The sequence below is a fragment of the Capra hircus genome, chromosome 23 (assembly GCF_001704415.2).
Source record: "Capra hircus breed San Clemente chromosome 23, ASM170441v1, whole genome shotgun sequence".
NCBI classification, from domain to species: Eukaryota; Metazoa; Chordata; class Mammalia; order Artiodactyla; family Bovidae; genus Capra; species Capra hircus.
The window spans coordinates 13,312,118-13,328,062 of record NC_030830.1 but is presented as its reverse complement, the minus strand read 5'-3'; the positions used below and the strand labels follow the sequence as shown (position 1 = coordinate 13,328,062).

Below are 15,945 nucleotides of genomic sequence, written 5' to 3'. Positions count from 1 at the left end.
GTCCACTGACTGCACTCTAGGATGCATCTGGGAGTTTAACATGACTTCCCGAGGATTTAACCGAAGAGCTGCTTTCTCATGGTCATTGCCTCTCTTAGGTGACGAAACAGAGATAAACTCATGTAAATCCTAGAGACTAAAAAGATTTCTGAGTTCTTCAAAAATAAGCACCACTCATCCCTTGCCTCAAGGCAATGTTATAATATTCTGGCCTGTTACATTAGCAGCAGAAACAGCAATATTTAAGGCAAACAGTTGAAGCTGTAGAGTCCTGAGTACTTGGATAAAGTTCCCAAATTTACAGCAAGTCAATACTTTTTTTAAAATACTAAAGCCGAAAAATATATCTGTGACTCACCTATTTCTTTTTCAGCAGTTACCAAACACTTATTTTTGAGCATGCAAAAGGCACAGTATCAATGAAGCCAAGTAGTTCACCTCTGGTCACCTACTGCTATCTACCTATAAGCTGCAGAGTTTCAAAGAGGAGAAAGAAGGGAAGAGCAGGAAGAAGAATCTGTCTGGCAAAGTTAAAAGAGAGCAGGCTTGAGTGAAATAATTAGGAAATACACAGATTGTTCTAAATTCTTCCAAGGATATGAAGTGGACAGGAAAAAGAATGGTAAAAGGAATACTGAGGTAAGGAAACCATTTAAGTGAGCAATAAGAAAAATGTGCCAAACTTATGGCCCATCAATGGTGGGGGAAGAGGAGGGAGAAGCGGGGAAAAGAGGGAGATGAGAGAGAGTGGACACTAAGGGTCCGAAAGAGATAACAGTGTCAAGAAAGGAACTGCTCTTTAGTAACCTGCATGGGTCCAGTGATTTTAGTTTTCAAAGTACTATACTGTACTCACATCTGCTATCTGATTTTATCATTAGAAAAGCATTTTGAGGGATCTTGAGGACTCAAAGAGCCACCTAATTCCATAGAGGTGACTGCCTCTTTGCTATTCAGGGGTCAGTCATGTATATGTATCACCCATGCCCTTTGCCCCTTCATCTTCTTTCCACTAGTATTTTGACCAAAGTGGAAGAAAAGAATGACAAACTCAAGCTATTTATTTTCTTAGGAGTAGCTTAGTTGGTTTAAAAAAATCCTTCTGATTAAGAAATTCAAATAACCAAATGATATTACTCATGGATATCCTTTATTGACCTTCTCTTCCAGGGATTAATTGGGATAGAGGACTGAGCAACTAACACACACAAACACACTGTGTTAAACATAGATTACTAAATTGGGACTGAAGCTCAAGAATTTATTTGGCAGCAAAATACCTGGCTAACACATTACCTGAAGTTCTCCTTCACAAAACTTACATTTCTTGCCTGGGTATTTAGTCAGAAGGCTCTTCACCTCCTTATTCAAGACTACTGTGTATAAGGCTGTGGGAGGCAGGCCTGAACATTTATCATCACTACCGACTCTGAGTAAATACATTGGCCTCCTGCTATGACTCTGCGTCTTTCAGGTTTTTTACACCTGAGTATCAGCATTCTTGAACAGTGTGAAAAAAACAATTAATCAAACATCTCTGTTTTCTAAAGGGGCAGGACTCAGTTTTAGCTAACCTGCAACATACATACTGTGGCAAAAAAAAAAATGACACCTTTACATGTAACACAATTTGTGAGTCGAAGTTCTACTCTCAATCTCTGTGCACTGGTTTTCTTATCTGAAGAATGAAGACTGTGGTAATTCCCACCTCATAGGGTTACTGGGCTATGGTAAGAATAAGACAACCCAGTAAAGTGCTTATGTGTTAGTATTTAAGACATAAATTATCTAACATTCTTCTTCTTTGGAGAATGTTTAAAATTCATACTAACACATTTTCATACATGTTAATTAAAGCATCAATAGGCAGAACTGCTTTTCAACAAGGTAGCTTCCTTAACTAGTAAGCGAAGGAGTGATAACTTGTACTGATTTGCAAAAAATAAATTTGGAAGGGGTTCCCAGTGAACATGACCTGGGGGCCAGAAGGGGTGCAGTCTCTAGTGGAAACACTCAGGGTGGCCCTTCTACTATAAACAGGATATTTCACTAGATGAAACATCACCCTATTATAGTATGACAATTTTCAAATTAAAATGGTAATAGAAAACAAGCAGGATAAATTTGGTGGGTTTTCCCCCCTTTGGCTCTCAAAGTAAGATTTCCCAACAGTAATTATCTCCAGCTTCATACTACAGACTTTGCAACTTCATAAAAGTAGCAACACAAACATAAGCTCACCCCTTGCATAAAGTCTGTACTTCTTTCATTAGAAGAACCACAACTTAACATATATTAACGTAACCCAAAGAGACAAAGTAGATATTTTTTGTATTGTTTTTCCTTCTATCCCTCTTCTCACTTAATACTGTTGGTTACATATAACCTCCAATACTTTGGCCATCTGATGTGAAGAGACAACTCATTGGAAAAGACCCTGATGCTGGGAAAGACTGAGGGCAGGAGGAGAAGGGGACGACAGTGGATGAGATGTTTGCATGGCATCATCGACTCAGTGGACTTGAGTTTGAGCAAACTCCAGGAGATAGTGAAGGACAAGGAAGCCTTGTGTGCTGCAGTCCATGGGGTCACAAAGAATTGGACACAACTGAATGACTGAACAACAAATGAATAACCTTTGGGCTACTTCCCCTTTCAAAATTCTTCTCTATTTTTAAGGTTTAGTTTGGAGTTCCAGATTCTCTGGTATAAGGGGTGACTTCTTATTCTGTGATGCCTCAGCAACCTGTTCCTGCTATCACCAACATATTTCCTTAAATCTACCAGGCAACGTGGCCGTGCATCTCCCAAACAGAAGGTCCACAAGGGCGGTAATCATGTATTACTCCAGTCTCTGGATTCTACAATGGCTAGGACTACGCCAAGTATACACCACCAAACACATAAACAGAGATTTAAGTCAAAACTACATTCACATACAAAGAGAAAGATTTAAAATATAATTGCTATTTGACAGTAAAACAAACTTTCCATTAGTTCCACTTGGCTAAAGAAGGTAGATAAGCACATATTCAGGCAGGAATACAAGCAGATAATTGGCCTGCCTTAATTGTAGAACTTTGGCCACCTGATACAAACAATCGAGTCGCTGGAAAAGACCCTGAGGCTGGGAAAGATTGAAGGCAAAAGGAGAAGAGGGCGGCAGAGGATGAGAGGAGAGTGTGAGGGACAGGGAGTCCCTGCCTGCTACAGTCCATAGGTCGCAAAGAGTCAGACACAACTTAGCAACTGAACAGCAACAATTTTAGAAGCCAAGATCAGATACTTTCTAGGTGACCCCAACATGGGTTATAGCTCTAAAAACCTGCTGGAGCTTTGGATTAAAATCGTAGTGGATTACTTATGGAAGTGATTTACAAATGGTGTGCTCAAGAACAGCAGTCAAGAGTAACCCTAAGCTCTGAGGTGGGTAATAGAGACCGAACGAAAGTGATGTCACTCTGCCGACAAAGGTCTGTACATTCAAGGCTATGGTCTCCCCAGTGGTCACGTATGGTTGTGAGAGCTGGACTGTAAAGGCAGAACACCTCCAAACTGTGGCGTTGGAGAAGACTTCTGAAAGTCCCTTGGACAGCAAGATCAAATCAGTCAATCTTAAGGGAGATCAACCCTGAATATTCACTGGAAGGACTGATGCTGAAGCTGAAGCTCCAGTATTCTGGTCATCTGATGCAAACAGATGACTCATTGGAAAAGTCCCTGATGCTGGGAAAGATCAAGGGCAGAGGAAGAAGAGGGCATCAGAGGATGAGATGGTTAAATGGCATCACCAACTCATGAATTTGGGCAAACTCTGGAGATGGTGAAGGACAGTGAGGCCTGGCGTGCTGCAGTCCATGGAATCACAAAGAGTGGGACACGACTGGGTGACTGAACAACAACAACAAAACAGGCAAGTGTGTGAGCAGGCATGTGCACACACAGGTGTGTGTTTTGAGGAGCCCTTGTAGCAACTAGCATAGAAATAGTATCTATTAATATTTTAATACAAGTTCATTTTTAATGTAAGGGTTGAAGTATCAAGGCTGCTTAAAATACAAATGTTGACTACTTTGTAGGTAAGGACCACAGAATGCCTAACAGATTAAGAAAATAGTATTTCTATCTGTTGTTTTCATATGGAGATTTCCTATTACAAGCTGGTAATCATCTCAGTGTTAGATTTTTAATGAACTTAAAAAGCAAAGAAAAAATTAATGAATGAAAACAGGCTTAATTTTGAAAAATAATTTTTATATGGTATATTTTTAAAAGCAATGTTAAGTCTCACTTTTAGTGCCCTGCAATTATCAAATTAGTCATCCTTTTCTACCTGGTATTGAATATATATACAGTAGGAGCCAACAAAGTCACTCAGTGTGTGGGAGTGTATAATATACATTAATACTTGCATTCAGATGTCCCTGCAATTCATTCACAGTGAAAGCCCTCTCAGATTATAACTTTGTTGGGAAGTATATGCATACTTACAATGCAAAATTTAACATTGCTATTTTTTTTTTAGCTAACCTAAGATACATGAGCTAACCTAAGAAACAAGCATACATAATATACATAAGCTAACCTAAGAATACCTTTAAAAAAAAAAAAAAGAAACTATGCCATTTACCCTTAGGAATTTAAAAATAGCTTATTTGATATATAAATACATACCATACCATTCACTCATTAAAAAGTAAGAAATTATTAATAAATGTTAAGTATATTTACAGGGTGGTGCAGAGTCCCTGGAAAATTCTTATCACTCAAAAGTAAACTCCACCCAGCAATCCCACTCCTAGATATACACCCTGAGGAAACCAAAATTGGAAGCAACACATGTATCCCATCATTCATTGCAGCACTATTTACAATAGCTAGAACACGGAAGCAACCTAGATGCCCGTTGACAGATGAGTAGATAAAAGAAGTTGCGGTACATATACACAATGGAATATTACTCGGCCATAAAAAAAACACACTTGAGTCAGTTCTAATGAGGTGGATGAACCTAGAGCCTATTATGCACAGTGAAGTAAGTCAGAAAGAGAAAGATAAATATCATATACTAACGCATATATATGGAATCTAGAAAAATGGTACTGAAGAATTTCCTTACAGGGCAGCAATGGAGAAACAGACATAGAGAATAGACTTATGGACATGGGGAGAGGGGAGGAGAGGGTGAGATGGATGGAGAGAGAAATGTGGAAACTTACATTACTTTATGTAAAACAGATAGCCAACGGGAATTTGCTGTATGACTAAGGAAACTCAAAAAGGGGCTCTGTATCAACCCAGAGGGGTGGGATGGGGAGGGAGATGGGAGGGAGGTTCAAGAAGGAGGGGATATATGTATACCTAAGGCTGTATATTGTCACCCTGCTTATTTAACTTCCATGCAGAGTACATCATGAGAAACAATGGGCTGGAAGAAGCACAAGCTGGAATCAAGATTGCCGGGAGAAATATCAATAACCTCAGATATGCAGATGATACCACCCTTATGGCAGAAAGTGAAGAGGAGCTAAAAAGCCTTTTGATGAAAGTAAAAGAGGAGAGTGAAAAAGTTGGCTTAAAGCTCAACATTCAGAAAATGAAGATCATGGCATCCGGTCCCATCATTTCATGGGAAATAGATGGGGAAACAGTGGAAACAGTGTCAGACTTTATTTTGGGGGCTCCAAAATCACTGCAGATGGTGACTGCAGCCATGAAATTAAAAGACGCTTATCCCTTGGAAGAAAAGTTATGACCAACCTAGACAGCATATTCAAAAGCAGAGACATTACTTTGCTGACTAAGGTCTGTCTAGTCAAGGCTATGGTTTTTCCTGTGGTCATGTATGGATGTGAGAGTTGGACTGTGAAGAAAGCTGAGCACTGAAGAATTGATGCTTTTGAACTGTGGTGTTGGAGAAGACTCTTGAGAGTCCCTTGGACTGCAAGGAGATCCAACCAGTCCATTCTGAAGCAGGTCAGCCTTGGGATTTCTTAGGAAGGAATGATGCTAAAGCTGAAATTCCAGTACTTTGGCCACCTCATGCGAAGAGTTGACTCATTGGAAAAGACTCTGATGCTGGGAGGGATTGGGGGCAGGAAGAAAAGGGGACGACGGAGGATGAAATGGCTGGATGGCATCACCGACTCAATGGACATGAGTTTGGCTGGACTCTGGGATTTGGTGATGGACAGGGAGGCCTGGCATGCTGTGATTCATGGGGTCGCAGAGAGTCAGACACGACTGAGCAACTGAACTGACCTGACTGATGGCTGATTCACGTTGAGGTTTGACAGAAAACAACAAAATTCTGTAAAGCAATTATCTTTTGATTAAAAAAATAAATAAATTTAAAAAACAAGTAAACTCCATTTGGAGTGGAACTTTCTGTGGCCCATAAAAGTACATTTCTCTGTCCCGTGTTCTAGTTTTGTAACTGATATACATTTCCATTCCAATATGTATTGAAAAGTGGTTAAGAGAAAGGACTCAGCAGTCTGAACAGGCTTAGGCTCTAAATCTAGTTATTCTATTTACTGTTCTTCACTGCAGTCACATTATTTAAATGTTTCTGAATGTTTGTTTTCTTCATTCATAAAATGACAGTGTATCAGTAGCATGCATCAGGTGATACTGTATATGATCTCAAAACTCTTGGTGGCCTGTAACAACAAAAATGTAACTCTTCCTCATATTACAGGAATGTCATGGATTGGTTGAAGCTTTGCTTAAGTCGCTTTCACTTCCAAACTTAAAATGTGGAAGAGGGGAAAGCAAAGAGAGACACAGAGAATCATCAACTTGAACCATATGCCCAGAAATCGTGCCTTCTGCACTTCTGCATGCATTTCACTGGCCACTGCAGGTCTCACAGCTACTCTCAGGTTTAATAGGCAGAGATTCTAACGCAGAGGAGGGAGAGGCAGAGATTCCATCACAGAGAGGGAAACCAGAATGCCTGGCAAGCAACGACACAATCTACCAGAGAATAAAAAATACCTACACCGAAGAGGGAGGGGTCAGATGAGAGATACATAAAGTACTCAGTGGAGTGCCTGACACAAGTGAGCGCTCCTTCATCAAAGGAGGCTGTTATGTGTCCCCATGTTTAGAAAACGCAAAGGAGGTTACTGCCTTCTTTGCATCCCCATCCCAGAGACACAGTTTGCTGTTTAATAAACACTGGTTTTGCTGAGTCATTTTATATACCAAGCATCTGTAACTAGAGCAGAACATACTTTCCACTCTATTCCATGTGACACATGAAACAAAAGTTATCTGAAATTAGCATCATTTGGGATAATCAGATCATAAACAAAGGAGAGTTGAATATTTCTAGATAGATCTTTAACATCTCCCTTCGGACTGGATTCTTTAATTGGGGCTACCAGGGTGGTGCTAGTGGTAAAGAACCTACCAGTCAATGCTAAGTATTTATTTACTTCATATTAAAGAGAAGCCAACTGAACTGTCTGAATTGAATGCTCAGTCTAACTAGGTTGAATGTATCAATCCTATCCCTATTAAATTGATCAGGTATTGACTCATTCTTTTAGTGTTTGGTAGACATGGTCTTTTTTAAAGGGAAAAGTATATATACTTTTTAAAGTATACACACACACACACGTATATATATACCTGTTTTTTACCATATACTTGTTCATGTTACAGAGTGTTTGAATCACAACAGATTTTGTTGTTTTCTTCTGTTTTATCTTATTTTAAAATTAGTACAGTAAACCTGACTTTTTTTCTATGTGTTCAGTTTCATGAATTTTAATATATGTGTAGATTTATGTAACGATCACCATATGCCAGATGTAAGAGCTCTCTTTGGATTTCTTGGCCTTAGCAGAGTAGAATAATAATTTTAAAATAAAACAAGCCATTGATAATATCAGTTGAAAATAAATGTGTTTATAATTACAACTCTTAGTGTTTTGACATTTAGTATTGACATATATTCTTATCTTCATAATGTAAAGTCTGATTACTGACTCGGACACTGAGATGAGTATGACACAGAGGTAAATTGGTAATGGTAATTGGGCACTAAAGTCCTTTTAACATTTCTATGGAAGCTAATTAGGACAGACATTTTGTCTTCAGTTATTTTAATGCAAATACTGAAAATGTTAACTCTGTGCAGTTTACAAGTGAATTTCCTATTATAATTAAGTTATAGATCAAGTGTAAATTAGAATCTGTTCACAATATCGACTCCTTTTCATTTGGGATATAAGGACGGGAAATGTTCTCTCTTTATGCTCCCTAGTTTACTTTCTAATGCTATTAGTGATAATTTATCTTTAGATGGCTGAGAAGAAGCTTGCATGAAGGTGTGCTAAGCTGTCTCAGTCGTGTCCGACTCTCTGCGACTCCATGGATTGTACTCGCCAGGTTCCTCTGTCCATGGGATTCTCCAGATAAGAATACTGGAGTCAGTTGCCATGCCCTCCTCCAGGGGATCCTCCCGACCCAGGGATGGAACTCGAGTCTCCTAAAGCTCCTGCACTGTAGGCAGATTCTCTACCACTGAGCCACCAGGGAAGCCTCAAGAATAAGTCCAGGTGCAGGGAACTGACTTAGTGGCTGATACAGTGTCATTAATGAAGTGATGGGTGAAACATAACTCTGGTCTTATTTTACCTTGACTTATATGACTTTAAGAGTGTTGAAGGTGACTCCAGAAATAGGATCTCCTAGAACACAGACACTGATTTTGTCTTTAATGCAAAACTGCAAAGAGTTAACATTTTCAGTGTTTGCATTAAAATAAGTGAAGACAAATGTCTGTCCTAATCAGACATTTTACCTTTACCTAGAAACCTTTGTAGGACTTACTCCAAAACAGCCAAGTTGATTATTATTGAATGATTCCATCATCCGTTCATTCAACTATAAATTAATTGTTTAAGTGCCAGGCAGCAAGGAAATGAGGAGATACAGAAAAGCGCAGTATGCTCTTGGGGTATGAGCATGGATGGTAAAACTGCAGGACAGAAGAGCTAAATGAAGTCTGTACAGAATGCTCTGGCGGTGAGAATAAAACTACCCCAAAAAGAGATATTTAAAATAACATAATATTGCTGCAACAGGGATGAACTTTGAAAACATTATGCTAAATGAAATCAGCCAGACCAAAAGGAAAAATATTGCATGAGCTCACTTACATGAGGTACCTACAACAGGCACACTCAAGAGAGATAAAGGGGAGAGAGGCACAGGGAGTGTATTGTTTAATGGGCACAGAATTTCAGTTTAGGAAATGAAAAAGTCCCAGAGATGGACTGTGGTTATGGGTACATCATACTGTGAATGTACTTAAATGTCAGTCAACTGTACACTCAAAAACAGTCAACAGGTATAACAACACATATGATATAAGGTGGTATATCTTATAAAGTGATCCAGTGACCTGTCATATCAGTTCTGCTTTTTTTAATCTAATAATATAAATTCTATCTTTAAAAGTACATTTGGGAAAAGTAATAAGTACGCTTGGAGACCACTTAATGATTCTCTACCTATTTACTCTTTTATCAAATACACTGACTGTAAAATTATTTGTTGAAATTACCTTAAAGAAAGAATTGTTTGAGGGTTGGACTCATAGATTTTACAGGCTAAACCTGCTACTCACTTCTAAAATAAAGATGTACATGCTAATTAGTGAACATAATGAAAAAACACATTATTCTGTTTTAAAAAATGAATGTCTTTATTTTATACAAAGGTAATAGATACTCATTTTTAAGGTTTTGGAAAAACAGAAAAAATAGAGAAAAACAAATCACAGTTCAAGCAATGTTGTTACTATCATCATGAAACAATTATAAAATCATACTTGATACGATCTAGTGGACTTAGAAAATCTAAAATGATCTTCAAAGACCAAATATCAAGTTAATAATATTTCTTGACAATATATCATTCTGTGAGAGCTCTATTTCTTCAGATATGAAAGAAGCAAAACTTTCTTCTAAGCAGGGTCCAAATCACCCAGGTTCTTATACTCAAGGGACTCCTAATACTCCCACATTAGCATAACGAGAGAAACTGGAATATGAAAACAACCAACAAAGGAGAATCAGAGTTAAGAATCAGCAAAACAGCTCAGAATCATTCCTGAAGAAGTTACTACCAGTAGAGCAGTGCTGGTATTATGATGAGAGAGCAGAAAAAAATAGACATGGAAGAAATTTCTTTGTTCCAAAAGACAAAAATGAGAATGAAAGTAAAAGGAAGAGGGAGGGGCAAATCTTTCCCCACTCTCAAATTTATTGCAAGGGAATTCTTGCTTGGAGAATCCCATTGACAGAGGAGCCTGGCAGGCTACAGTCCATGGGGTCCCAAAGAGTTGGATAAGACTGAAGCCAATTAGCACAAGGGAATTAAAAAAAAAAAAAGACCATAAGCAGTCATTTAACTGGAATGATTATTAGAGGAAAGGAGAAAGATCTCAGCAGTCTCTGAATCACATACTATTAAGTGGTACAGTAGTAGTAAAAGTAAAAGTGAAAGTTGCTCAGTCCTGTCCAACTCTTTTGACCCCATGGAAAGAGGTCTGTCCATGGAATGCCAGTCTCCTCTGTTCATGGAATTGTCCAGGCCAGAATCCGGGAGTGGGTAGCCTTTCCCTTCTCCAGGGGATCTTCGCAACCCAGGGATTGAACCCAAGTCTCATGCATTGCAGGCAGATTCTTTACCATCTGAGCCACCAGGGAAGCCCAACAGTAGTAGCTGTCATAGTAATAACAACAATGATGACAGATAGCCTCCTTAGGTGCCAGGGGGTACCATTTGCTAATTCACGCTGAAACCTGCAGAGCTCGGGGGCAGGGGCTTTCAGGCGAGTTTTAGTCCCTTAGGCCTCCCCCAAATTCCAAAGAGCAGACTCAAGTCTAATTATCCAAGTTTGAGAACGCAGACACAAAGGAAAAGTAGTGAAGCAAGAAAAGTACTAAAAGCTGAAACAATAGTTTAGGGATATAAGAGAGTCCAAGTTCCTCCTCAAGGGATATACATAACAATCTGACACATACCTTTGAGATGTTCTACAGAAACTAAGACCCACACCCAAGTGGGAGATGGCAATTACATACTGACCACAAGCTCTAGACTTCTGACTGTGGTACAGTCACAGGTCTGTGAACCATAAGGTGGATGATTAAGATTTCCAGAACATCACCCTGTTACCTCACCACCAACAGATCACAGAGAAGTCCATGAGCTGCAACCCTCACCCCAAATTCTGTCTTTAAAAATCCTTTCCTGAAAGTCATCAGGGAGCTCAGGTCTTTGGAGTGGGAGGAGCCCATTCTCCTTGCAAGGCATGCTGCAATGAATGCTACACTTTCCTTCATATAACTTAGTGCCAGCAGACTGGCTTTGGTGAGTCAGGAAAGCAGACCCAAGTTTACTTTGATGACAACACTCATTATCTCATTTAAATTTCTGTGCAAACCTAGAAAGCAGTTTTACTGAATCTAAGACTCAGGGAAGTTAAAACCTTGTTCAAGGTCAATGGTACAGCTGTAGTATAAACACAGGCACCCTAATTAAAGTTACAATAGACCGACTCTCAAATATTCCTCTTTCATATATACATTATTTTGAGCTAAAGGCAACTGAGAACCAGCAGACCCAGGAAAAGCTCAAAAAATGGCGCCTTTGTCTTCCTTTGGTAAAAGGAATTTCTACATATAAAATTTCCACTTTTAAAGGTAGAAATTTTGGGCAAAAAAAGATGTAAACACGGAAATTCCACACTGAGAACATAATTTTAGCAATTCCTATCAACAGTGGTGACAGAAGACTCTCGAGAGTCCGTTGACAGCAAGGAAATCAAACCAGTCAATCCTAAAGGAAATCAGTCCGGAATATTCATTGGAAGGACGGATACTGAGGCTGAAGCTCCAGTACCTTGGCTGAAGCTCCAATACTCTGGCCTAGTATCACTGATTCAACAGATATGAATCTTAGCAAATTCCAGGAGACAGTGAAGGACAGGGAAGCCTGGCGTGCTGCCGTCCCTGGGGTCACAGAGTCAGAATGACTGAGTGAATGAAAAACAACAACAAATCAATGGTGAAGACAAGACTTAAAAAGGCATAAGAAACCTTTCTAAACAATCCCTGTTCACTATACAGTTCCTAGTCACTTTCCCATAACTAGTTTTCTACACCCAGAAGCTACATTTGCTTTAGTTTTAGCATAAGATGGTAAGTAAACCCAAGTTCTAAACACCCTTTAGGGTTACTGACTACTGGGTGCTTCCATGCACATAGGCAGGAAGCACATGTTACTAACCTTTCTTCTCTTACTAATCTATCTTTGGCTAGTCTAACTTAGAGAAACCACCTGGAGATCCTCAGATAGGTAGAGGAAAAGATTTTTTACTCTCCTACACTCTGCTCCACCAAAATGTGTCTCACAAATGTGTCCTCACTAAATCTAAAATAATTTTTGAGGACCAGCACTAATTAATTCACATGACAATGTAAACAGTAAATCATTTCTAGAAACAGGGCCGCAAATAAACAGTGAAGAGTTTTCGCTCCAAAACAACACCAAAAACACAAAGACAACTAAAAATTTTCAGTTTGCAAAATTCTCCTTACATTCGATTTATTAAAATGTGAATTTCCCCCAAATGTCTCAAAATGCATGAATTAAATGGCTCTTACTACAGTACTTGAAATTAAAAGAAAACAAATTAATAGACTCTTTTTACTTTTTTGCTATTGAATAATATGGAATTTGAGTTCAAAATGATAAATGGGTATATGATTTTTATAAAGGAACAAAGAGGAGTCTTTTTCTTTTTTGTTCTACTTTAATTGTTCTCACTTGGTAAAACTGGCTTCACATGTCAGTTCTTTAATTGGACCCGAAATGAAAGCATTTCCAGTTACTGCATGGTAGGCTAGCTTGTCTAAGAACACCCTAACAGAGTATTTTGGGATTTGAATCTGCTGCTTTTTTAAGCACTGTGGTTCCAAAGTTATAGGATCAGATAGCTTATCTAGAATATAAAGAAATTTCACAAAAAAATTTCATTTGATGAGCCAAATTTACCTGTTAAGACTTGAGCTACTAGGTTGGGGCAAACATAATTGCGGTTTTTGCATTATTGAAATCTTCCCTTTTATATTGGAATAAACAAATGTGGTTATGTTAAACATCATTTGAATGGGCACATCTCCTTTATGTTTTTTTGCTAAAATTTATTACTTACTGCTTATTTTATATTTACTTTAGACTAGGAAACTGATGTTAGACAAAAAGCAAATCTGAGCGATTTTCTTATTTGAGTTCAAAATGGGTCATGAAGCAGCAGAAGCAGCTCACAACATCAACAATGCATCTGGCCCAGGAACTGCTAATGAACGTGCAGCATAGTGGTGGTTCAAGAAGTTTTGCAAAGAAGACGAGAGCCTTAAAGATGAAGAGTGCAGTGGCTGGCCATTGGAAGCTGACAACGACCAATTGAGAGCAATCACTGAAACAGATCCTCTTACAACTACACAAGAAGTGGCTGAAGAATTCAGCATCAACCATTCTATAGCAGTTCAGCATTTGAAGCAAACTGGGAAGGTGAAAAAGCTCGTAAGTGGGTGCCTCGTAAACTGACCAAAACCAAAACAAGTCGTCGTTTTGAAAGGCTGTCTTCTCTTATTCTATGCAACAACAACGATCATTTCTTGATCAGGTGTTATGTGCGATGAAAAGTGGATTTTATATGATAGCTGGTGATAACCATCTCAGTGGTGGGACAGAGAAGAAGCTCCAAAGCACTTCCCAAAGCCAAACTAGCACCCCAAAAAGGTCATGGTCACTGTTTGGTGGTCTGCTGCCCATCTGATCCACTACAGCTTTCTGAATCCTGGCAAAATCATTGTATCTGAGAAATATGCTCAGCAAATCAATGAGATGCTTCAAAAATTGCAACACCTGCAGCCAGCATCGGTCAACACAAAGGGCCCAATTCTCCACAATACTACCCAACCACATGTCACACAACCAATGCTTCAAAAGTTGAACGAATTGGGCTACCAAGTTTTGCCTCATCTGCCATATTCACCTGACTGCTTGCCAACAGACCACGACTTCAAGCATCTCGACAACTTTTTACAGGGAAAATCCTTCCACAATCAACAGCAGGCAGAAAATGCTTTCCAAGAGTTTGTTGAGTCCTATAGTTTGGATTTTTATGCTACAGGAATAACCAAACTTATTGCTTGCTGGCAAAAATATGTTGACTGTAATGGTTCCAATTTTGATTTAAAAAGATGTGTTTGAGCCTAGTTATAATGATTTAAAATTCATGGTCCCAAACTGAAATTACTTTTGCACCAACCTAATATTTTTTTAAGTGTTTTTAAAATCAAATTGAAGTCAAAATTCTAAGCAATTAAAATTTATTTCCTCCGATTAGAGGGGAAAATGAAGATTTTTATTTTCCTTCTCTCTGTCAAGGTCTGTGGCCTTTAAAAATATAAAAAACTGATGCACATTTTTGAAAGGATCTGCCTAATAAGAGAGGTGATCATTTGATACAAAAGTATTTTCAGATCTTACATGTTGCCATTTTTAGAGGGTTTACCTACTTAGAAAATAAAGATAATAGAGCAGGACTTGAAATTCATCTTCCCAATGATCAAAAGTTATATATTATTCACATATGATGTTTACTTGGCTTCAAAACTGGATAAATATAGATCTAAATAACAATCATTAAGGGCTTCCCTGGTAGCTCAGCTGGTAAAGAATCTGCCTGCAATACAGGATACCCTGGTTCGATTCCTGAGTCGGGAAGATTCTCAAGAGAAGGGATAGGCTACCCATTCCAGTATTCCTGGGCTTCCCTGGTGGCTTATCTGGTAAAGAATCCCCCTGCAATGTGAATTACAATGTGGATTAACAATCATTAAGGAGATGTAAGACACCATATTACATGCTACGTATTTCCTCCTTTGATCTTACATGGATGACCAGAGAGATGTTGTAAGTATTCATGTTTAAGCATGTAAGAATAAAGATTTAAAAAAAAAAAAAAAAAAATTAAAAAAAATAAAAAAAAGAATTTCCAAGTCAATTATTCTGTTTTTTAATATTTCAAAATTATCTAGAGATTGGTAATCTAGAAGATAGGAAAACAGAGTGTCAAAGAGAGGCTAACAAAACATTAATACGTTGAAATGAACCCTATGGAGAGTGACGGTGCCATCCACAGTTGTCCACAGAATGTTCAGATCATCTCCTTCGTCCCACCCTCACAGGACTCTAAATAACCTCTCCACAAAACTACCTAGACAGGCACAGTTCATACAAGCAATCTATAAAAACCTGGGATTATTCTGAAATAAGAGTAAAAATTTATTCTGAATAAACAATACTCAGTGTCCCTGAAGAAAATGGTATCAAGAAGTAGGAGAACAATCCAGATAAAGAAATTCCTCTGAAGAGGCTGCCCTGAGAACAATGAACACTCTGAAATGTTTTCAGCTGAGTGAAATGAAGACAGGAAAATCCAACCCCTTAGAGGTTTAAAGATTAGACATTAAAACTACTCATTAAAAATTAAAAACAAATGGGATACTCCCATCTGGGTGTTTATTTTCCCGTTAATAAACTATTGAAAGACCTTCCCAAGCACTGATTATATATATGACGTTTAAAAATGAACTCACTGTGGATGAATGGATAAAGGAAATGGGGTGTATGTACACAACAGTATACGTATTATTCAGACCAAAAAAAGAAGGAAATCCTGTCATTTGTGACAACTTGGATGGACCTTGAGGGTGTTATGCTACATGAAATAAATAAATCAGACAGAAAAGACAAATGCTGTATGATCTCACTTACATTTGAAATTTAAAAAAAGAAAGAGAATTCATAAGACACAGAGAGCAGACTGGTGGCTGCCCAGCCTTATCA

The 15,945-nt window shown here is 38.4% G+C and overlaps 1 protein-coding gene across 5 annotated transcripts in view; it reads right to left on the bottom strand.

Moving 5' to 3' along the window:
- CDKAL1 (CDK5 regulatory subunit associated protein 1 like 1) overlaps positions 1-15,945 on the bottom strand; it is a 607,581-nt gene that overhangs the window by 197,069 nt on the left and 394,567 nt on the right. The gene's annotated exons all lie outside the window — the stretch shown is intronic.